The following is a 22,650-nucleotide window of genomic DNA, read 5'->3' on the forward strand; positions in this document are numbered from 1 at the left end:
ATAAAATCAAGAGAGGAGTACACTCGGATCCCAAGTTAACATCACCAGACCAACCTCCATGGGTTGTCTCAACTACATATATAATAACAATTCTCAATCGAAGAAAATTTTCATCTACAAAAAGAATTAAATTACTAACCAATTGTTACATTCACACACATACGCTAACAAATTAAGAATGCTAATTAAACTTTTTTTTAGGCAGATAACTTTATTAAGAGAAAATTAGAGCACAAAATATGTCCATGAAGATAGAAATCATGCCACATGAAGTCTTGGAAGCAAACCTTCTTCATTTTAAAAGTAAATACAACTATATATTAAAATGACCCAAAGGATATCACTTTAAAATTTCAATTTGGTTAACCAAATGTATATTTAATTAGCTAGTCAACCTTTAAAAATACTCAACTATATCATATTATCATTTACCTATAATAAGCATTATCCATTTATTATTCCTTTTGTTCAATTAATTAGCTAGTTAACCTTAACCCACAACCCTAAATGGAAACCACATCTTAATAATATACAAATGGTGAACAATTTTTAGGCCACTAATCCTAGGTGTCAATCAATCACATCATTCTTACCACGTCACATTAAAATACTACTTTTATTTTTACCATTTTTAAGCATTCAATCAATCACAAACATTAAAATATCATTTTCTCTCATTTTCCCTCTTCAATTCAAAATTCAAAATTCAAATTCTCTCAATCCCTTTTTTCCTCCTACTTTTTCTCTCTTATTCCTATCCAACATCTAATATTTCTCTCATTCTATTTTATTTTTTCTCTATCATCCCAATCTGATCCTCTACATTCTCTCTCTCTTCAAGCACAATTTCATTCCCCATTTTTGGTTTCTCTCTCTTAAATTTGAATCTCATCTTCTCTCGCACTTCATTACTTCCATAATCTCTTTTCCATTCCTTCTCTCTCGCGACCACACTTCCTCTCCTATGTCACCACCGTCGTTTCGTCGGAAAAGAATACAGAAGCAACGCGCACCACACTCTGGAGGTAAGAACCATTCTATTTTGTTCCTTAAATCTGACATGAGATTACTTCTTACTCTACTAAAGTGTTTTTTTTTTTTTTGCATGTTCAATCAGAGATTGTTCCGCATGAATTTGAGGATGAATTTGTGAAAATAGGTATGTAAATTAATTGTATTAAGTGGAAATAGGATGAATTTGTTGCTCATGAATTTCATGAGTTTTGATTTCACTGGATTTTTATAATTCTGTTTTGATATATGAATTTGTTGCTGTTTTGATTTTTTTTTTTTTTTTTTTGTGTGTAATAAGTTGGATATATGAAAGCAATCTTAAAGGAGCAGGGGTGAAGTCCAATTTGGGGAAATCCTAAAATCCAGTGGTAACAATAGATATATATATTGGATTCTGATTTTTATTTCTTTGTTGATTTCATAGATATTGATTTGTTTGCTATAACCATGTTAATTGTGTATCATTTCAGAAAACAACAAATAATTGAAAATATCTTTTCAATGTGGCTCAAGTAAACAGGTTAGATCCATATCCCTATCTTTACAATTGGTAGTTATATATCATGTCATTAAGGACAATATTGGGTATGTGTACCTGATTGCTATGATTAAATGAGACATTGATGCAATTGAGCTTCTACTAATATGATTCACCAATTATACTATTCACTGTTATTTTTTGTACTCCACAAGTTTATTGATTCCTTCCTTTGTAATGGTGCTAATGCAAACTCTAGAATTAGGTTGTGGGATTCACTGGACAACTTCAAAAGACAATTGTGATAGGTAAATAAAGATAAGCATTTATTTATCTGTTTTCATTTGTGTGTGATTTTGTATCAATGTGGTTAATGTCATAGTGTTATCATATTAGTATACATGTGTGAAAACAGTGAATTTGTTATACATAAAAAAAAAACCAGTGAAGTTGTTTCTTTTTGTGTGTTAGTTGTTGCCTAAACTAGATAATATACGCACAAATGATAGATGAAAGCTGTTGGGCATCACAACATCAGAGCATGTCGAAATGAACACAAATCTTTTTGTTTTTTGTTTTAATTTCACTGTTTTGATTTGTGTTTTTGTTGAACTTTTCAGTTTTTGAAGAAAAAATATATGAATTTTTTAGTTAATTTGGAGCGTGTTAGATTCAGCATCTCAACCTCACTGCTTTTTGGACTAATTAAACTTATCAATCATACTACCGTCGAAGCCGAAATCGCCGAAGATTACTGATGTGAGTGAATCAGAATAAATCAAAACGAAGGTAAGTGAATCAGAATCCCCAATTTTATTTGTTTGGCCGTTATACTTTGAAACATTTCATTTTGGATGAATTTTTATGTTTGACCATTTTGTGTTTGGCCATATTTTACAAGAAGTATATTTACCTGAAAATCTGAATTTGGAGAAGTATATTTAAAATATGATTTAGTTAGCCGAGCTCTTAATTTTTTTAATGAAGTATTAACTATGATAATGACATTAGATTGTTATTGAGTAACTTTTCAACATGGAGTTACTGCTATTATTAGTAATTTTCATGGTTATTTTTTCATGACTTTTGGTGCTATTGGAGGTTGTATGTTTCAATCCTCTCATGCTTATTATCATTGGTTTTTCCCTTTTGTAGCAATTCTTCTATTTTCTCTAATCTCATTTTACATTCTTAATATTTTTCAAGTTAACTATGACATGATTGATGCCCTAACTGAGTTGCATGGGATTCTCATCAACACTGTCCACCGCAAATCAACTATTGGATAAGGTATTTTTATTCTCATCAACTTTCTGCCAAATTTTGCCCTTATTGTTTGGTTTGTTTTGATTGTTGAGACTCACTCAATGCTTTTACGTCTAAATCCATCCGGAATGATTTGATGCTTCAATCTCGCATTTGAACTAAATCCATCCGGAATGTTAGAACTTTTTTTATTCTGTGATGTATAGTTCAAATTTAATTTAGAACTAATATATGCCCTTAATGTTGTTTTTATTGAAGGTTTGTGAAGGAATTTCGTATACATATGTTGAAGATCAACAAAATTGTTGTTCTTGATGCTCTTAAGCAAGTAAGATCAATCTTTTTTTTTAATTTATTTATTTAATTTTTCTTAATTAATTAGAATTAGATTATTATTTTATGAATGTTGAATGAGTAAATGAAGTTAGGATTCAAAGGTGGTTGGTTTGCTACCTTCTTATAGAGATACATGTTAATTTAGTGGATATTCACAAATTCTATTTAACTAGAGAATTTCTCCTTACTGTTTGGTATGTTTTTGGAGTATCCTAGAAGCAAAACTATATGAGTTTGTTTCCTTTTTAATGACCTGAAATTTTCAGTCAGATTCTTATCATAATCATCTTTTGAACACATCAATTTTTTCAAATTGAAGGAGGAGAATGAAATTATTTGCCAAGAACCTTGAAAGCTGTTGAATTGGAAGTTGTTGAAGGATCAGTTGTATATTATGAAGATGCCTCTGTTGAGTGTAAGTCTCTTCTTTTCCCTTTCAGGTATTTTCTCTTTACTTTGTTAGGAAGTTGTTGTAAGCACAATGCTTGAACATTCGATTTCCTTTCATCTAGAAACAAGGGATGTTAACACATCTCACACTATTAAATGAAAGTCATCTTTACACTGTAAAAAAATATATTGGATATTCCTTACTCACATTTTTTCTTTGTGGCGGAAGTTGAGAATATTGTTGCTTGAATGTTGTGATTTTGAAGTCTTATGTGCGATGCATTTACTCTCAACTAACTGAGTTAGTTAAATTAATATATACCTCTTCATCATTATTAAATGAGATCCTCTGAAGTTTGGACAATAAGTATTGTCGTTGAAGATGTAATAGAGGCATATATCAATGGTAAAAGAGCAATTGAGTTTCAAGCAACTGTTATTATTTTTGTATATTCTTCTTACACGTGAGCTATAGAGTATTTAACACGAACGGCCCGATGCATTTTTTATTTAGCTAACTGGTTCTATGTTGATTACAGCTGGTGGAGTTATAGCTTTTTTGACCATTCATGAAATGCTGCCGATGACTTTTGATGATTATGGTTAGAAGCAATTTCTCAAGGTTGTATATCATGGAAGGTTGTCGTGTCTGTAAGGTAATAATCTAATTTCTAATGAAATTTTATGACAAATATTGTATGCTGCAAAGTGAGGAGAAGGAAATTTTAATGTAGAGACATGCTATAGAGTCCCACATCCGGATGAGATAAGACCTTTCACAAGAAATAATGCATTTTTTAGTTCTTAATTATGCAATCATTTCAACCATTCTTAGATACTTTGTTCTAGATCAAACTGTAGTTTCATATTTTGAATGCAATAAAATGTGTGCTGAAAAATCGACTAAAAGTGTTGAAAAATAATACGTGGTTTTGTAGTTATTTTAAAAGATCTAATGCCCATGTTTTAAGATGTAGTTGACATCGACAACATATACATGGGCAACTAAGGCTCTAAACAATTTGATCCACAGTTCTTTTAGAAGAAGTTATTACTTAAGAAATTCCCAAGTTAAAACTGTGTTTTATCATTTTGATACTTTACTGTTATTTTTAAGACTTTGTTGTTGTTTAGTTAAGATTTTTTGACCACTTATTTTGTATTTTGAGGACTACTTATACCATTGATTTTGAGCACCATAATTTTCAGATTGAACTAAGTATTTTGAGGACTACTTTTGTCATTTCAGAATAGTACTTCTTCATTTTTTGAAGGGTCATTTCGAAATCGTACTTAACATGGTCTACTATAATTTGCATATTGTTTGGAGGAGTATCATACTTAACATATTCTACTATAATTTTCAGATTGTTCGAGGAGCATTCACATTCAAAGGAGCTGAAAGTAGCATTAACAATGAAAGGATCATTCAGATTGGAAACATCAGCACCGAAAATAGATGCAGATTATTTAACTATTGTTATAAATCTTATTATAAAGCTTTTCCAAAGTGTATTATATAGCTTTTCCAAAATTTAGTGACCCTTATTTAAAAGAATTTGATTTAGCTATTAACTATTGTTATTAACATTTTTTTGTTGTAAAGATATTGTTATTAATATTTGTAATCAATATATTAGATATGTTTTAATAATATATCCAATAAATCTTATTTACCAATAATAATCTAAATTTATATTCATTAATATTCTTCTTTTACAAATATATTTAAGCAACATTATTTGTCAGATGCAGAATCACTTTAAACCATAAACATGAAATATTAATAGGTATTTGATTAAGTTTCTCAAATACGGGAGGCTATAGGTGTTTAATTTAAGTTCAAGTTTTATATTTTTCAAACATGGGAGGCATAGGTATTTGATTTAAGCGGAAAACTTTGTCTTTCTCAAACACCTATAGGATATAGGTATTTGATTTATTTGGCTATTTATTATAAGTTTTATATGCATTTTAGGTTAAATTACATCATGGGTCCTTTAAATTTAAGGTTTGTAACATATTGGATTTTAAGTTATTTTGGTCATAAGTCCTTTAAGTTTGTAAACGTTTTCAATTTAGTCATTATGTTAACCAAACGTTACAAAAATGATGATGTGACGGTTAAATGTATGATGTGACATGTATCCTCACCGGACATCTTAGAGGACTTACATGTTAGAGAAAACCAAATTAACTTAAAGGACCAATCGGCTACAATTTTTTTCGCTAAATGCCATGATTTTTGTTTACCCATTCATTAGGATAATTTCAAAAATATCACCCCAAGGAACACGGGAGGCTTAAGGAATCATCTTCCGCGTAGTGTAATTTGAATCGGTAGTAATGTTAGAGAAACAACTATTCTTATGGGTAATTAGTATCTTTCATTTATTTTGCAGATAATTTTGGAGCTATGAAGGGGTAGCAAATGCATTGTACGCAAGGGCTGTTTTGATTACTTTTTTCTTATATTTATCTATATAATTGTTTTGAGCCATTGTTGGATTCATTTGATGATTAAAAGACATTAATGTGGTACCGAACTAAAATGGTGCGGTGGATGTGGTATTCGTTTTATTTATTAGTTATTATAAGATAACTATATATTCAAATATATATGTATGTCAATGTGTTTTATATATTTTGTTATCGTGTTAAGTGTCAACAATTCAACGCACTACAATATACCACTTTTTGCCCGTGCGTTGCACGGGGCAAATACTAGTGTTAATATATTTAAGACCATGGCTCCCCACCACAGTTTTCACACCAACTTACACCCTCCGGTCACTAATATAAGCAAAAATCCAATTTCTAGGTTCATTCAATTAATGATGTATGTAGTCTTTATTATAGACTACATACATCATTTATTGGATGAACCTAGAAAGTGGATTTTTGCTTATATTAGTGACCGGAGGGTGTATACCCTAATTTTGCGAAAATTATTTTCCTCACGCAATTACACATTTAATTGATTCACTTCTCATTTAAGGTAATTATTAGTCCTATAAATTGGAGTGATTTTTGTGACAATTTCTTCATTGCAAACAAAATTCATTAGAGAAAAAAATTACGAAGTGTGAGAGAGTAATCCATCACATTGCTATACTATGGCAAAGTTCATCACCACTTCACTTGTCTTAGTCCTCATTGTTGGGGCATTTCTGAATGGTGCCTATAGTGTTGGTGAGGGTGAAGGAAGAGGTAACTACAAACTGGAAGAAGATGATCCTAATTTAACAGCTTGTATGGTTTTGTTTTACAAGTGCATGGTTTTCCCTCCTGTGTGCCCTATCTATATTAAGTTGTGTGCTCAAAAACCTCCAAGTCCAAGTACTCTTCCATGATGAGTGATCGTGGCCATGTCCTTTGTGTGTTATATTGATATCTATATATCTATGATCTATACTAATAATAATGTTTGTGTGAGTGTGAGAGTGTTATATTACATATATAGCTAAATAACTTGGCCTCTTCTTTGGTGTGTTTGGTCAAGCTAGGATATATTATCTTTTGTGTGTTTTGAATTTGTATTATGGTACCATGTTATATGTTATGGTTATATGCAATGTTGAAATGAAATAATTTATTTTTATGTACTTTCTTGTGATCAAAGGGTTTGTATCGGAATACATTATAAATCTTAATTAAGAGAATTACTTTTTGCCAAAAATTAATTAGAGAAAGAAAGCTGAGTTAATCCCAACGGTTGATCAAGAAGATGGCTTGTATACAATAATAATACATGTTTCAATTTTTCCATTTTTTTATAATAATCAGTTTTCACATTTAAATCGGTGCCTATCGAAGTGTAAAGTTACTAAAACTCAAACTTTAGGTCGACTAAAGAAAATAATACATTAATTTTTTTACTATATTTTATAAACAAAAAAGTTACATATGCATAAAGTAAAAGCTCTATATTTTAAAACTTGTTTTAAGCTTCACTTATTATTGAAAATCATCGAAACGACCTTAATTTAAGTCTCATACTGAAATTAAAGGTTTTCAGTATTAGATTGAGGCATCAACAGTTTTTTTTTTTGTCTAACATTATAAAAGAAGGGTTAATTAAGTAAACGATCCCTATAAATATTCAAAATTTTGTTTTTAGTCCCTACAAAATAATATCACACTTTTTAGTCCCTATAAAATTTTCCACTAACATTTTTAGTCCCTATAAAATTTTTCATCAGTATTTTTAGTCCCTATAAAATTTTTCCGTCGGCATTTTTAGTCCCTAAAATGCTTAAGGAAATTGTCACAAGGACTAAAAAGTGTGATTTTATTTTGTAGGGACTAAAAACAAAACTGTGAATATTTATAGGGACTAAAAACTTAATTAACCCTAAAAAGAAAAGAGAACAAATTAATATGATATACTCATGTTCTTAATAAATCAAAGCACTGTTCACAAACGAAAAGAACTAACATATACTTGGAGTTCCAACCATAAACGCAATATCTTGCTTAAAAATCATTATCTATTAAATTTGAAAAAGAATATTGCATATAGGAGCCAGATATCTCTCTCACTCTATCTAATGGAACAAAATCTCCTGAAATATTCAAAGTATTTGCATGCATAATGCATGTATGTTCTTTTTTGATAGACACACGTGCTATTTACCGCAATATAATTTCGATGAATATGATTGGTTATAAATTAAACTCAGATATTATTATTTAATCAAAATAGATATTATTATTTAAGCAAAATTCTATCAACTTGATCAAATCTCTTATTATTTTTTTTTTTTTGTCTTCGTGAGCTTAGCTCGGTTGGTATGGACAATGCATAAACATAAAGTATGCAAGGTCCGGGGTTCGAACCCGGCCACCACCAAAAAAAAATCTCTTATTTTTTTTCAAGATTTAAAGTTTCAAATATCCTCTTCAATTTAGTTTTTTTAATAAAAAAACAATTATATTTTTTCAAGATTTAAAGTTTCAAATATCCTCTTCAATTTTGCTGGCACTTCGAGGATTAAAACATATAAGATAAAAAAGAGGCGTACACTCAAATCTCAAGTCCTTACCACCGGATCAACCTTCGTGGATTGTCCCAAATGCATATATAATAACAATTCTTAAATTGAAGAAAATTTTGATCTAAAAAATATAAATTACTAACCAGTAGTTGCATTCACACACATACTCAATAAATTAAGAATGCTAATTAGACAAAATATTTTTAAAGGTAGAGAGAAATTTTATTAAGAATAATTACAACATATGATCAATAAATGTCGGTACAAAAGATTGTTGAATATAGAAATCATGCCACGTGAAGCAGCCCTTCTCCATTTTACAAGTGAGTGCAACTAGTAAAATGGCCCAAATGGATATATAACCTTAAAATTTCAATTTGGTAAACTATTTATGCTATATCGTTTACCTCAAATGACACTATTTATTATTCCTTTTGTTCAATTAATTAGCTTGTCAACCTTAACCGACAACCCTAAAAGGAAACCATATGTTAATATATTTAAGACTAGGGCTCCACACCACACGGTTTTCACATTAACTTATACCCTAATTTTGTGAAAATCATTTTCCTCACGCAATTACACATTTAATTGATTCACTTCTCATTTAAGGTAATTATTAGTCCTATAAATTGGAGTGATTTTTGTGACAATTTCTTCATTGCAAACAAAATTCATTAGAGAAAAAAATTACGAAGTGTAAGAGAGTAATCCATCACATTGTGTTATACTATGGCAAAGTTCATCACTATTTCACTTGTCTTAGTCCTCCTTGTTGTGGCATTTCTGAATGGTGCCTATAGTGTTGATGAGGGTGAAGGAATAGGTATCAACAAACTGGGGAAAGATGATCCTAATTTATACAAATCTGAAAAGTTTGGGACTCAAACAGATTGTTTGCTTTTGTATTACAAGTGCTTGGTTTTCCCTCCTGTGTGCCCTATCTATATTAAGTTGTGTGCTCCAAAACCTCCAAGTACTATTCCATGATGAGTGATCGTGGCAATGGTCTTTGTGTGTTATGTTGATATCTATATATATATATATATATATATATATATATATATATACTAATAATAATGTTTGTGTGAGTGTGAGAGTGTTACATTACATATATGTAGCTAAATAACTTGGCCTCTTCTTTGGTAAGTTCGGTCAAGCTAGGATATATAATATTTTTGTGTGTTTTGAATTTGTATTATGGTACCATGTTATATGTTATGGTTATATGCGATGTTGAAATAAAATAATTTCTTTTATGTACTTTCTTGTGATCAAAGGGTTTGTAACGGAACATATTATAAATATAAATCTTAATCAAGAGGGTTACTTTTTACTAAGAATTAATTAGAGAAAGAAAGCTGAGTTAACCCCAACGGGTTGAGCGGATGGCTTGATCCAACAGTACATGTTTCAGTTTTCACATTTAAATCAGTGTCTATTGTAGGGTAAGATTGCTAAAACTCAAACTTTAGGTTGACTAACGAAAATAATATTGTTTAGTAAGTTTTATAAACAAAAATGTTACATGTACATAAAGAAAAAGCTCAATATTTTTAAACTTGTTTTAGCCTCCACTTACTATAGAAAATTATCGGAACAACCTTCTTTAGGTTTCTTACTAAATTTTTAGGTTTTGTCGATTTTTTTGTCTAACAATATAAAAAGAAAAGAGAACAAGTTAATGTTAAATAACCAGTTATTAATAAATCAAAGAATATACTTGGAGTTTCAACCATGAACGCTATATCTTGCTTAAAAATCATTATCTATTAAATTTGAAAAAGAATATTGCGTAGGAGCCAAAATATCTCTCTCTCTCTCTCTCACACACACGGAACAAAATCCCCTGAACCATTCAAAGTATTTACACAAGGCATGTATTGAATGTTCTTTTTTGAGGGTATTGAATATTTTTTGAGGGGCACATGTATTGAAACTAGTATTCGACCCGTGCAACGCACGGGATAAATATGCATTAGTGTAGTGCATTAGAATGTTGACGCTCAACACAAATAACAAAATACTTAATATATATTGTCATTCATATATATTTATATGAATATGATTATCTTGTTGCAACCGATAAAGCAAATGAATGACAACCATCATACTATTTTAGTTAGGTTCTACGGTAATGTCATTTAGTCATCAAATGACCACATTAATGACAAACAGATACAAAGTACATAAATAGCAAAAAAAGCAATCAAAAAATGTCCTTCAATGCATTTGCTATCCCTTTATAGCTCCAAAATAAACTGCAAATTAAACAAAAGATATCTCAATATTATTTCTATAGTTTAACCACATGAGTAAAAGTCACCCAAAAAAGATAAACATAAAAAAAAATCTTTCTCAACAACAGATTCAACATCTTTTGATGACTTCAAATATCACTGCAAAAAATTCTTTCTCAACAATATATTCAACATCTCTTTTGATAAATGAAATTTATTGAATATATTATATAAATATATCCAATATATTGAAACATATATATTGAATACCTACAACCCCCATGTTTGAGGATATCCAATATATCGGAACATAAATTAAATACTTATAGCCCTCCGTGTTTATAGAATATTAAATTTTGGACTTAAATCAAATACCTATAACCTCCGCATCCGAGGAAAATAAATGGATTTGGTTTCTAATGAATGATAGATGATAACATTGCAAGTGACATTGCACTAATGGTTGGAAATAAATCATTAAAAAAAATGATAGAGAATAGGTAGTTGACATTGCCTCAAAATATAAACTGGAAAAATATAGAGGTTCATGTAGAAGCTACAAAGATATTCACAGGTTTACTTTCTTTTAAATTACTTATAAACATTAAATTTGGAAACTATATCAATATACACTTTTGATTTGAGGATAAAGAGGTAGTTTCAATTGAATCGTTTTCTAGAATAAATCCGGGAGCCTTCGCCCGAGGCAATAACATCTCAAATTTCAACATAAGAATTACAGAGGACATATATGGCCCGTCTTCGGGCTTTTGTTGTACGCATAATAACTCGTGTGCATCGTATGACTTTAGAAGAAATGCACATCTCAAATAAATGTGTATCTAGTAGTTCCGGTGGCATGCTTTCAATCCAGAGTCTCCAAGCCTAAGCTTCCGAAATTTGATGTAGTTACAAACTTTGAATCTATAATGATAGGACACAATTCAAATAGGTAAAACTCTATAACAATTAAATTTAAATGTCCAAAAAGGTTGAGAGAGTGTTATGGGTCATAAAACCCCTTAATCTAATCGGAAAATACTTATGTGATGTTCGATAGTACCCGTGCAACGCACAGGGCGCCAAAGTTTTTCGTAAACATATTGTTTTAGACTAATACAATGAACAATTGCGTGAATATGAATTATGCATATGTCAAAAAAAATACTTATTTATGAAAAATGTGTTGATGTATCTCCTAAAAAACTAATGTAATGTAAAAAAAAAAAAGACTAACATATCGTTATATCATTTGTTGTTTAAATAAGCGACTAACATATCAAAAAAAAAAAAAAATCAATTTTCGGCTCTGAATGATGTGATCTATAAACATTGACTCTTTCTCACCTATAAATTTACCAAAACTATAAGGTTACGTGTATCTCTTTCTCACAAACTAAATTTAGATTACTCGTATTCCTCTCTCAATATTGTTACATCTTTGCTTTTAACCAATTTTCCACCTACATCTCATTTCAAAACACATTACTTGATAGAAGAAAAGTTATCATATACTCATATCCTTTGAAGCATTAGTATTTTCTGAAGAAAAAAGTGAAAGGAAGAAAAAACATTTACAACCTCGATTGCAATGACAGTTGGAGTTCAAACTTTGATCGCAATAGTAGTTGAAGAAACCCAACTCATGTCTTGTACATTTTCGTTAAAGAATATTCACAAAATAATATTACATTGATCATGAACAAATAATTGCATTTTGACCTTTACATAAATTAATAAAATTATCACCAACTGATAATACTTTAATATTTTGTACTAAAATAAATAAAATCATAACTAAAGCCTCAATCAATCAAAATACATCCCCATTGGTAATACATGCTTGAACCAACAAAAGAACATGAAAAACAAAAGAACATTCAGGACATGTAAGTAGAAATTTGTACCATTGCTTTCAGACAGTCAGTCTCTTTTAACATGTTTTTCCTGAATGAAACGCAAAATACAACTATAAGATTGCATAATTATATCACATTCATATCAAGAGGAACTGATACAAAACCATCTACCTTCGCTCACATTTTAAAAAACTTAAGGACAACTTGTTTCATAAAGAGAAATTCCTATACATAATATAAGATTAAACCAAACATATCAATATTGTGATTTTAAGACTTTAATCACATAGAATCCATTTGAATGAGAAATTCCTGAAGAAAAAAAACAAAAAAGACATTTCCAACATGAGAGATATAACTTCAACCAAAGAAAAACTATAAAAGTAAGAATTTGCAACTCTTATTTCCAATTGCGGGACTCATTGTGGCCTTTTAAAGATTCAATTTAAAACAGAATCCTTATTTCAAATTGTTGGACACACTATAATTACGCTAGCACCCATCACATTTCTGTCTAGTACACATTATACAATAAACAAAGACTTCTGTTTTTGGGAAGAGATTCCAAGCTTAAGCAACTCAAAACACGGTGATTTTTGGGAACAAATTTAACGAATTCCAAGGGTATAAGGAAGATTAATCTATACAACTATATAACACCATCCTATTAACATAGACTGTCTATAATATTAACAAAACTAATACATGCATATACTTGTGATTATAATGTCATCAAATCATATAACTTAAAAGTTTCTATTATAAGAAATTATGAATAGGGAATAAAAGTGGACAGTTAATTATACAATGAATCATGTACTGGACAGTTAAGAGAATGCAAACGAAAAATGACTAAGTGAAAGGACATCAAACTGCTATATTTGCTTCCCAATATTGAGCTTAATGATGTCGAAGGTTGTATTAAAGGATCAAAATTGAGTGGCTCGACAATCCGAAAATGAACATGTTTCTGGAATCAGTGGTTCATGCTAAAAAAATTAATTAGTTTGATAAACCCTCTAACATGCCTTTTCTTCATTCATGACTTTTATACTTTGGAAAATGTACATGTTTGTAAATTAAAAATATTTAGGATTGAAAGACATAATGAGGATTGAAACATATAAAGTCAAAATAGGTAGAGATCATTCGTTACCAGCTGCATAGCCCATAACGTTTTTAGTAGAGTAAGAAACAATATCATGTTAGATTGAAGGAACAAAACATGGTGGTTTGAGATTTGAATGGGTGTTAGTGGCAGGAATTTTTTTTATTATCAAAACTGAAAAAATAGTTACTAATTCTAGCATCAAAAGACGATGAAATAAAATAGTAACTCTTATTTTTAATTTGAATGTGTGTGTGGTATGCTACTTTCAAAAAAATCAAGAGCCAGTCAAACTTTAGCCTAAAAACAGAGTTACCATGAAGTTCTTCCAAAAGAACCAATCAAAAAAGAAACTCTAATTAGTATAAGTGAAAGAAGAAGGAATAGAGATTCAAACATATGCTGATGGTGAATGATGTTGATTCAAACATCTATAGATAATAGCAATTGAATGCAGCTCATGTTAACAAATAGTTACTAACTAACAATCTCTTGTCATTATCATACTTAAGACTTCATGAAACTTTTATTTAAGACAAAATTAATATTAAGACAAAAAAGAAATATTAACAACCTGTTGCAAATTGCAATTGCTCCAAATCCTGAGATCTTCATAATTTGTCCACCTTTAACTAAACCTAAAATCAAAACAAAAATGATTTTATATTAATATCAATCAATATCAAAACTAACAAAATCATCATTTTTTTTATTGAGACATTTTCTCAAACACTTTGTTCTCTCTTCTCTAACCAAATTAATTTTTGTTATTTGCTTAAAGACAAAATTACAAACCCTGGAAAAAGAATTGCAAACACTAAAAACAGAATTGCAAAAACAGAATTACACAACCTATCTCACTCTTTTTTTAGAAATAGAAACACTAAAATAGAATTGCAAAAACAGAATTATTGAGACTAACAACTCATATATTTGAAGCTAAAATAGGTAGATAAAAACCCATTATAATTTACAAAACTAAAACAATAATTAATTAAAACTTTGCAGTTCAAATGGAAAACTAAATCTGGCATTGTTACATGTCATACCTATGTCTGCAGCTTCAACATGCAAAACCAATATCATCTTGCTCATTCTTCTTCCTTGATTTCTCCTTGAAAGAAACTGTACACAAACAAATTAACTCCAAACATCAGAAACTGAAGTTGAAAAAGGAAGAAGAAAAACTACCAATGAAATTCTAATCCCAACATGGGTATTTTCGGATTTAAGGAAAAAATGGGTTAGGGTTTCAAAATTAAAAATTTACCTTGCTGATAGTGAATGAGTTTGTTAGCATGGACAGAGATGAAAATGATGAATTTGAGAGAGAAAGAGAGAGACAAAAATCGAAAAATGGTGTGGTGATTTTGTGAGAAAGAGATGAAAATGGAGGAGTGATGATGATGAGTTTAAAGAGAGAGATGAAAAGAAATTTGAATATCGATTGGGATGAGAGAGAAAGAAAACATAGAATGAGAGAAATAAATGTTTGAAGTTGGATAAGAATAAAGGAGAAAAAGTAGGAGGGAAGTAGGAGTTTGAAAACATTTGAATTTGAATTTTGAATTGAAGAGGGAAAATGTGAGAAAATGATATTTTAATGTTTGTGATTAATTGAATGCTTTAAATGGTAAAAATTAAAATAGTATTATAATGTGACGTGGCAAGAATGATGTGATTGATTGACACCTAAGATTAGTGGACTAAAATTGGGGGCTCACTTGTATATTATTAAGATTAAGATATTAACTCGCAAAACTAGTCACCGTAATATATTTCGATGAATATGATTGCTTATAACTACGTATATTTAGATATTTGTGCATAAACAAATTTATATCTTCTTGGTACATGCATATGATGTTTGTTTAAGAAAAATTCTATCAACTTGATCAAATCTCTTACTTTTTTCAAGATAAAAGTTATGTATAGTTCACAATGACACCGATCCATAATGAAAATTAGAATTCACCCACCTGCATCTTTGGTATATGTCCACCACCATATTAACTTATTATCATTCTTTCTATTTAATTAATTAATGGTATTATAAAAAGCAAACAACACGTAGTAAATATTTAATACTATTGTTCCCCCTAACACATTTATCAAACCCAAATTTAATTCCTATGTCATTTGTACTAGTGTTAGTGCGATGCACGGGTGGAAACGGTCGAAACATTCGACTACACGTCGTCCACATTCTACACGACACATCGTTCGAAATTAATACGTGAAATACTGACCGACGACTGCACATACGAACGATGTGCACGCCACACAAACACAAAGTGTAGAACACTAAAGCTTAAAATTTTTATACGGTATATTCTTGCATCAATTCTCATATTTTAAACGTGAAATCCAACGGTAGGTTTGACATTGTATGATCACAAAATTGAACTATGCATTCAATACATTTGATCGATTATCAACAATGTTAGGATTAATTTCCGCATACGAAATAAACAATGAATACACTTACGGACCAATTTGATCATGATGACCAAATTAAAGGTTACGACCGGCAACAAATTCATAAAAGATTACAATAGTAAAACTATGAAAATACTACATTAATATATGTGACACTTGGGTGGAATCATAGTTGGCCACATACTACACGACATAACCGCGACACATGAACAAATATCATCACAATGCAAGAAATATAAACAAATCACCTTCACCTTCAATTCCTAAAACGAAATCCAAAACATAAAAAAAAATTGTACTGAGCACTTAAAAAAGTACTTGCATTAATATTAATATATGCAACGCATGGGTGGAATTACCGATGGCTACTGAGACCACGCGACCTCACCACGACACATGAACAAAAACTAAAACTAAGAAAGTTATAAAGTTCTTGGATAATTTTTTGTACCGATTCTTTTGGGATAACAATTACATTTTACGACATTCCTCATATTATCCTTGATCCATTTCAAGTTATTAAAATTAATTTTAAGTTTTCTACTATGATACCACCACTACACATGATCACAAACTAAACCTAAGAAAAAGAAACTTGTTAGTCCATCTTATTAAGATTATTAATTGTTAATTAGTATAATTAAATCTTGACTGGGCATCGAACCAAATAAAGTAGACATTGAATTTCAAAAATAGTAATTAGTATTCGATTATTTTTATTCTTTGAAATTTGATAAGAAAAATTGAAGGAATATTTGAAAATAATTTATCCAACAAAAAAAATATTTCGAATAAGTTTTTCAAGATATATTTGAAGATGAGGATACTTTGAAAATTAAATGATATAAGGCCCATTTGTTAAGGATTAAAATAAAAGTGATTTTGACATAAGTCATTTTTTTTAAACAAATAATTTTGTTTGTTTGGAAACAACTATATAAAAGGGATTTTTTTGTTACGAAATTAGTTCAATATTTTAAACCATACTTTCTCTCTTCTCTAAAAAAATCTATTTTTTGAGAAGGGAAAAAAATCTATTTTTGAAAAGTACGCTCTTGAACGCTTCCATTTAAAAAATTTGTTTTTAGATTTTTTTTTAGATTTTAATTTTTTTAAAAAATTTGTAACAAACAGATACAAAACTCCTAAAAGTGATTATTTTTTTAAAAATTGATTTTTTTATTAAAAAAACTATAACAAACTCATAAATTCTAGGTTTGAGATTGTTTTAGTAAATAAGTTTAAAATGAAAATTTGAACATATTGCTATTTACACCACCGTTATTGGCATACACCGTCCTATGAAAGTAATCAGAAGTGGGCCAGGCCCAACCTTTTTCATCAAACCCGGTCCGACCCTCTTCTCCCACTCTCATTTCTGATTCTTCTCATTTCAAACCCTAAAACAAACAAACCACGTTTTCTCCATCTTCCTCATCAAACCCTTACTGTCGTCGCCGCCACCTTTTCTCCCCTGAAACACCCCGAAATCGGCCTTGTTTTGCCAAACAAACCATGTTTTCTTCATCTCCTCAACCTTCTCTATCATTTTATCGGGATAGAATCACAAAAAGAGAATATCTAAAAAATGGGTATCTCTTTTGAAGGAGTTTTCTGAGCAACCTGAGGTCGTTTCATCAATCGAGTTTCGTGTCTTTTATTCTCTACTTCTCCTTAACAAAACTCGATGGAAGAATCTCACAAAAATGGGTATTTTTTTTCATTTTTATTTCAATAGACAGTTCTGCATGTCTTATTTTTGCTTTATTTATATTATCCTTTTGCAAAATCTTGCGTTTCATATTTTTTTCTTCATTTTTCGAAATTAAATACTTTACCTTTCTGCTATGTTAAGTTTCTATTCTTTTTGGTTGTGTTAGATTTGAATACCAACTGATGTTATTTGATGTGTCTGTTAAATTGATATGGTACCCAGTACCCACTTTAGGTGGTGGAAAAAATTGTTTTGATCCCTCACTTGTGGAAACTAATGTATTTATTACTACTTTTCAAATTGATATTATCATATGATCGATAATACTGGTGGCATGCCTCCAGAAATATTTGGCATCTAGAAACATCGTATTCATGGTGTTAGATGTATATTGATATTTGAAAAAACATAATCTTGCAGAACCTGTAAATTCAGAGAATTGATGGTATGTTGTGTTATTTTCAATTATTTTGAGCTAAAAATATTTACAAATCTTGCCATCTTAATTGTTTTTGTGAAACTTTTAGCAGGTTTGCATAATACAAATACAAATGGAAAGAAATAGTGAGTCAAGCTTATCAAAGTTCAATAGAGTGTTTTTTGTTTTAATAAATCTGTAGAATGAAAATAATGATAGCCAGAAATTTGTCCGTTAATCACTGTGCACATCATATTTCTCATCAATTTTTGTGTGTGCAAACGTAGTTGGTTATTGGTTATGCACTTATGCTTGATTCAATTGTTCAGTTATGTAATCAGTGTTGAAATTTATACTTAACCAAATTGCCTTGTGATGAATTCAAGTTTAATCTTGTATTTGTTTTGTTGATAAAATTTCATTCAGGAATAGAGCCTTTTCAAAGCTTGTTGAAAGGAAAATCATTGTGAGGGATGCAAACTTATTTCATGATTATAAAGATGATTTGTGCTCCTAGAGTATATTCTTCTTCTCGTGCAGCCGAGATAGTGTGGATCAACTGATGAAAGAATGGGTCGGTGATCAGTTTAAAAATTTGTCGAGGCCAGTTTCAACCATGTGGTAAATTTCATCCATTCTCAAAGTATTACTAAAAAATTTGTCTGCTGGGCAAGTGTTTGACAGTCAAGTCTTAGTGATTTAAATTCGTTTTGCATATAAATTTTTGTCACAAGAAGCATTGCTTTCTGTATAATTTGAATGAAGTTTGTTTATGATAGTTTAGCATCTCAAAGAGAAACTAATTAAATTTAAAGCCCATGAGCTGAATTTTTTTTTGCAAAATTAGGATGCATTATGCAGATTTTTTTAGCAACGAACAATCATGTATGAGAATAGACTACAATAAATCAGGTCTTTCCATCTAAACCAGTCAGTGCCTTAATCAATCTATGAGTATGATTGGGTTATGCAACACTACAATATATAATAGAAAGGAAAAAATGTGAAATCATTATTATTAATCAGAAAAGGTAATGTTGTCAAAATTTGGGTTGTTACTGGCTTCCTACATGACTACGAAGGCATTGCATTTGAATTTCATCTTATAGTTTATCTATGTCTATGAGTTGAATTGATTTATGGCTTGATTTGATTTTTGGATTGATTTATTGTTTATTTTATTTCATGTGATGCTGTTGTGTTAAGAGGGTTATAGGCTAAAGGTACTGCACTATCCTCACAATATTCTGCATGTGCAGCATATATTGAGAATAATCAACCTGTCATTTCCACTTTTAAATTTGAAAATAATCAACTTGCAGCAACTATTGAATAGTATGCAAGTTGTACATAGTATACTCCCTATACCAGTCATACGGTTCTTTCTTTGAGAGGTTATCTATTATTTTCCCTTAAATGCGTTTTTTTTTTTTTTGTAATGGCAAGCCTGCTATCCTACTTTGTTCTTATTTTTGCTTGGCTTGTGCTTTGGGTGTTTGTAGCTTTGTATTATAACTAAGTTGCATCCAAACAAACTCAAGTGCTTATGAGAAATCAACCTTGTATTTATTATTTGTTAGTTTTGAATGCTAAATTTAGAGGCTCAAAAAGTATTATTTATAATTGGTACCCAAGCACTTAAAATAGGGAGCAAATTGATTAGTGTAAAAAGTATCAAGTGCCTTAGGTAAGTTTCAAGTACGATGGTGAAGTCTAAATGTAAAAATATGAAGATACTCTCCAAAATATAGAAATATACATATTAGTGTAAGTAAAAATATGAAGATTATATCTTATTGCTACTTTCTTAATCTACACAAATATGCAGGTGATCATGTTCTTGTGGACATGCTTGCTTGGCCCTTTACAAACACTTTGAGATATTGTGGGATGAGGACTTGTTTACATGCTTGCTTGCTGCTATCCAAATACACATTATCACTGTAAGTAAAAATAAATGAAAACAATTGTGTACAACTTGTTCTAACGAATCTCTTGTTTATATAAACAAAGTGTTGACCTTAGATCTTTCTCATTCAATCACTTTATTATTAACTCTAAGTTGTTATCAATTTGGAGAAAGTTTATTATTTTTATCTAGCAACTGGTTTTTGTCACTGTCAATGTAGAAAATATGGTAGACTCTTGGGCGAGATTTGGTTATGTGGGGGGAGGAAACCTGTAGAAAAAAAGAGAGAAATGAGAAAACTATCATTAAGAGAGTTAACAATATATGTCCAAGAAAAAGGAGTCAAGAGTTATTATACCTTAAACATGTCTTTGCTTTCATATTAAGGGCTTCCAACTGAAAAAAATGAATAGCATAATAGAAATTTATTAATGAGCACCATGAAAAGATGTATCCCTGTAATTTGATGAATACCTATGAATATAATTAAAATGAAGATGTTAAATATGCAGTTGGCAGTAGTAAACAATCTCACCATGAGTTTTGTGAACTAAAATTCAATTTTTCTTCCCCGCACTAACTTTGTGAAATATTCTAATTATTGTGTTCTTTTGACTTGCCTTGTTGCTGCTAGCTTGGTTCCTCCTTCAAGAATTCCTTGAGTTGGCTGTGGAAACCTATGGATGGGAGACAAAGAAGAGGCAAAAAGTTGCATGATGGAGAATGACATAAAGATGTTCATGTACTTGTACTTACATTGTAAAGAAGAATAAAAAATAATGCATACCAATGAGATAAGTTAGATGAAATGGGAAGGCAAGGCAGAGATGAGGGAATGTGATGGCAAGGCAAGGCAAGGCTCTTTAAATACTACTTAAAGAGAAAGGGCCTTGGAGAGCAAGAAAAGGACTTGGAGCGTGAGAGAGAGAAAGATCCTTGGAGAGAAAGAATATGTCCAGTCCAGCTGGAAAGTGTTTTTATTTGTTGAGAAGCAACCTATGCACATGTGCACATCCACATTTTTAGGCTTTATTGTTTTTTTTTTGCTTTTACCATGTGAGGGAGCCGCAAACTTTGACAAAGATGTGAACACACTAAAAATAAATCAAAACTCTGAGAAAATTGCATTCCAAAATTGCATTTCAACAGTAAAGAGAGAGACTATTCTCTTTTGTAAGATTTATTGATTATAGTACTATTCACGCAAACCCGAATTTAATTCATTCACTTCACATTTAAGGAAAACTATAGTAACAATTTTGTAGCCAATTCACTCTATGCAATCAGAGAAAAATAAAACAAAAGATCAATTGATATATACCATGACAAAATTCTTCTCTACTTCATTTGTTTTACGTCTCGTTGTTGTGACAATTATGACCAACATGGTGCCTATAGTGATGGGGCCTCTGGCTGGGATAGATTGCATTACTTGACCAAATGATTAAAAAATCAAAATAAAATGAGTTTGCTGTCTCGTTGCTTGGGTGACGATGTTACTAAAATATTGTGTTAAGTGAAAGTGGGCTTGATAAACATATCTTTTTCGTTAATCGTTTATTGAATTTTAAAATAAAAAATTGAGAACGAAAAATATCCATTCGATTTCCTTCGATTCAGTTTGGTTTTTGACTTGAATTAAAATTATTTTTAATTCGATTTTATTTAATTTTTAGGGTTCATTGATTTTCTTCGAACCACTTACACCCTTAACTATATCCGTATTGTATATTTTTTTTTTCTTCCATCCATAGTTATCCTCAATGTACACCTCCTCTTTCACTATGCAATTGTGAAATATTAAACAATTCTAGACTTTTCACACCCAACCCCCATCTTATTATTTAACCCTACCCACTAAAATTTTCTACAACCTATGATGCCCCCACTAAAACCGCCTTCGAAGTTTAGTGAGAGCATGGAGTACCATTTTTAGGAGATTTGAAAAATAAAAAGAAGTAGCATTTTCATCTGAAATTGAAGCTTTCAAGAAACAACATACTAGTAATTACATTCACACAAGCATGCACAACAAATTAAGAATGTTACACTATTGAAAAGACATCAACATGGAATGAACTTGTCCATTTGAGAAGTGAAGACAAACCAATGACCCAATTGGATCACACTCTATTTCTATGCATTCATTAGTTATTCTATCCTTTAACTTAATTACTTATGTAACTAAAAACTGGTCAACCTTAAACAACATAAGTAAAAGGAAACTATGGTCCTTAATATTTAAAAACCATGGTTTCAACTTGCAACACGTTTTTCAGTTACTTTTCCTCACGATAAAGTAAATTTATAATTCACTTCCATTTTAAGAAATCAATAGTTCTCATCACTCTAACCTTAAATTCTATAAATTGGAGTGATTTTGGAGACAATTTATTCATACAAACACAAGAGAAAGAAATAAAACCCTTCAAGAGCAACTTATATACACTATGGTAAAAACAATCACTGATTCACTTGTTTT

The 22,650-nt window shown here is 30.2% G+C and overlaps 4 long non-coding RNA genes across 17 annotated transcripts; 2 read left to right on the forward strand and 2 right to left on the reverse strand.

Moving 5' to 3' along the window:
* Positions 1 to 540: 540 nt before the first annotated feature.
* LOC146896791 (uncharacterized) lies at positions 541 to 5,164 on the forward strand. 6 transcript variants are annotated; one of them, XR_015022887.1, is made up of 11 exons: positions 578 to 1,025; positions 1,118 to 1,159; positions 1,313 to 1,382; positions 1,485 to 1,534; positions 1,752 to 1,800; positions 2,144 to 2,281; positions 2,699 to 2,782; positions 3,017 to 3,086; positions 3,414 to 3,509; positions 4,024 to 4,140; positions 4,852 to 5,164. It is a non-coding gene; the product is annotated as an uncharacterized LOC146896791 (long non-coding RNA). The 6 variants fall into 6 exon arrangements; XR_015022891.1 differs by having other exon boundaries at positions 541 to 1,025; positions 1,752 to 2,281; positions 3,414 to 3,534; XR_015022889.1 differs by having other exon boundaries at positions 552 to 1,025; positions 1,328 to 1,382; positions 1,752 to 2,281.
* Positions 5,165 to 6,640: 1,476 nt separating this feature from the next.
* LOC146896792 (uncharacterized) lies at positions 6,641 to 9,695 on the reverse strand. The gene is made up of 2 exons (XR_015023547.1): positions 9,452 to 9,695; positions 6,641 to 6,811 (listed from the first exon to the last, which is right to left on the reverse strand). It is a non-coding gene; the product is annotated as an uncharacterized LOC146896792 (long non-coding RNA).
* A 901-nt stretch (positions 9,696 to 10,596) lies between these two features.
* LOC146896793 (uncharacterized) lies at positions 10,597 to 15,187 on the reverse strand. Of its 5 annotated transcripts, none has more exons than XR_015022695.1 (5): positions 14,959 to 15,187; positions 14,738 to 14,813; positions 14,263 to 14,326; positions 12,629 to 12,668; positions 10,597 to 10,742 (listed from the first exon to the last, which is right to left on the reverse strand). It is a non-coding gene; the product is annotated as an uncharacterized LOC146896793 (long non-coding RNA). The 5 variants fall into 5 exon arrangements; XR_015022696.1 differs by lacking the exon at positions 10,597 to 10,742 and adding an exon at positions 11,340 to 11,645; XR_015022693.1 differs by lacking the exons at positions 10,597 to 10,742; positions 12,629 to 12,668 and adding an exon at positions 11,340 to 11,645.
* A 2,311-nt stretch (positions 15,188 to 17,498) lies between these two features.
* Positions 17,499 to 21,345, forward strand: LOC146896794 (uncharacterized). 5 transcript variants are annotated; one of them, XR_015022289.1, is made up of 4 exons: positions 17,499 to 17,837; positions 18,686 to 18,880; positions 19,466 to 19,482; positions 20,088 to 21,345. It is a non-coding gene; the product is annotated as an uncharacterized LOC146896794 (long non-coding RNA). The 5 variants fall into 5 exon arrangements; XR_015022290.1 differs by lacking the exon at positions 19,466 to 19,482 and having other exon boundaries at positions 20,088 to 20,202; positions 20,803 to 21,345; XR_015022287.1 differs by having other exon boundaries at positions 19,466 to 21,345.
* The last annotated feature ends 1,305 nt before the right edge of the window (positions 21,346 to 22,650 follow it).

Source organism: Medicago sativa, chromosome 8 (genome assembly GCF_051527215.1).
Source record: "Medicago sativa cultivar Bolivia chromosome 8, Bolivia_mono, whole genome shotgun sequence".
NCBI lineage: Eukaryota > Viridiplantae > Streptophyta > Magnoliopsida > Fabales > Fabaceae > Medicago > Medicago sativa.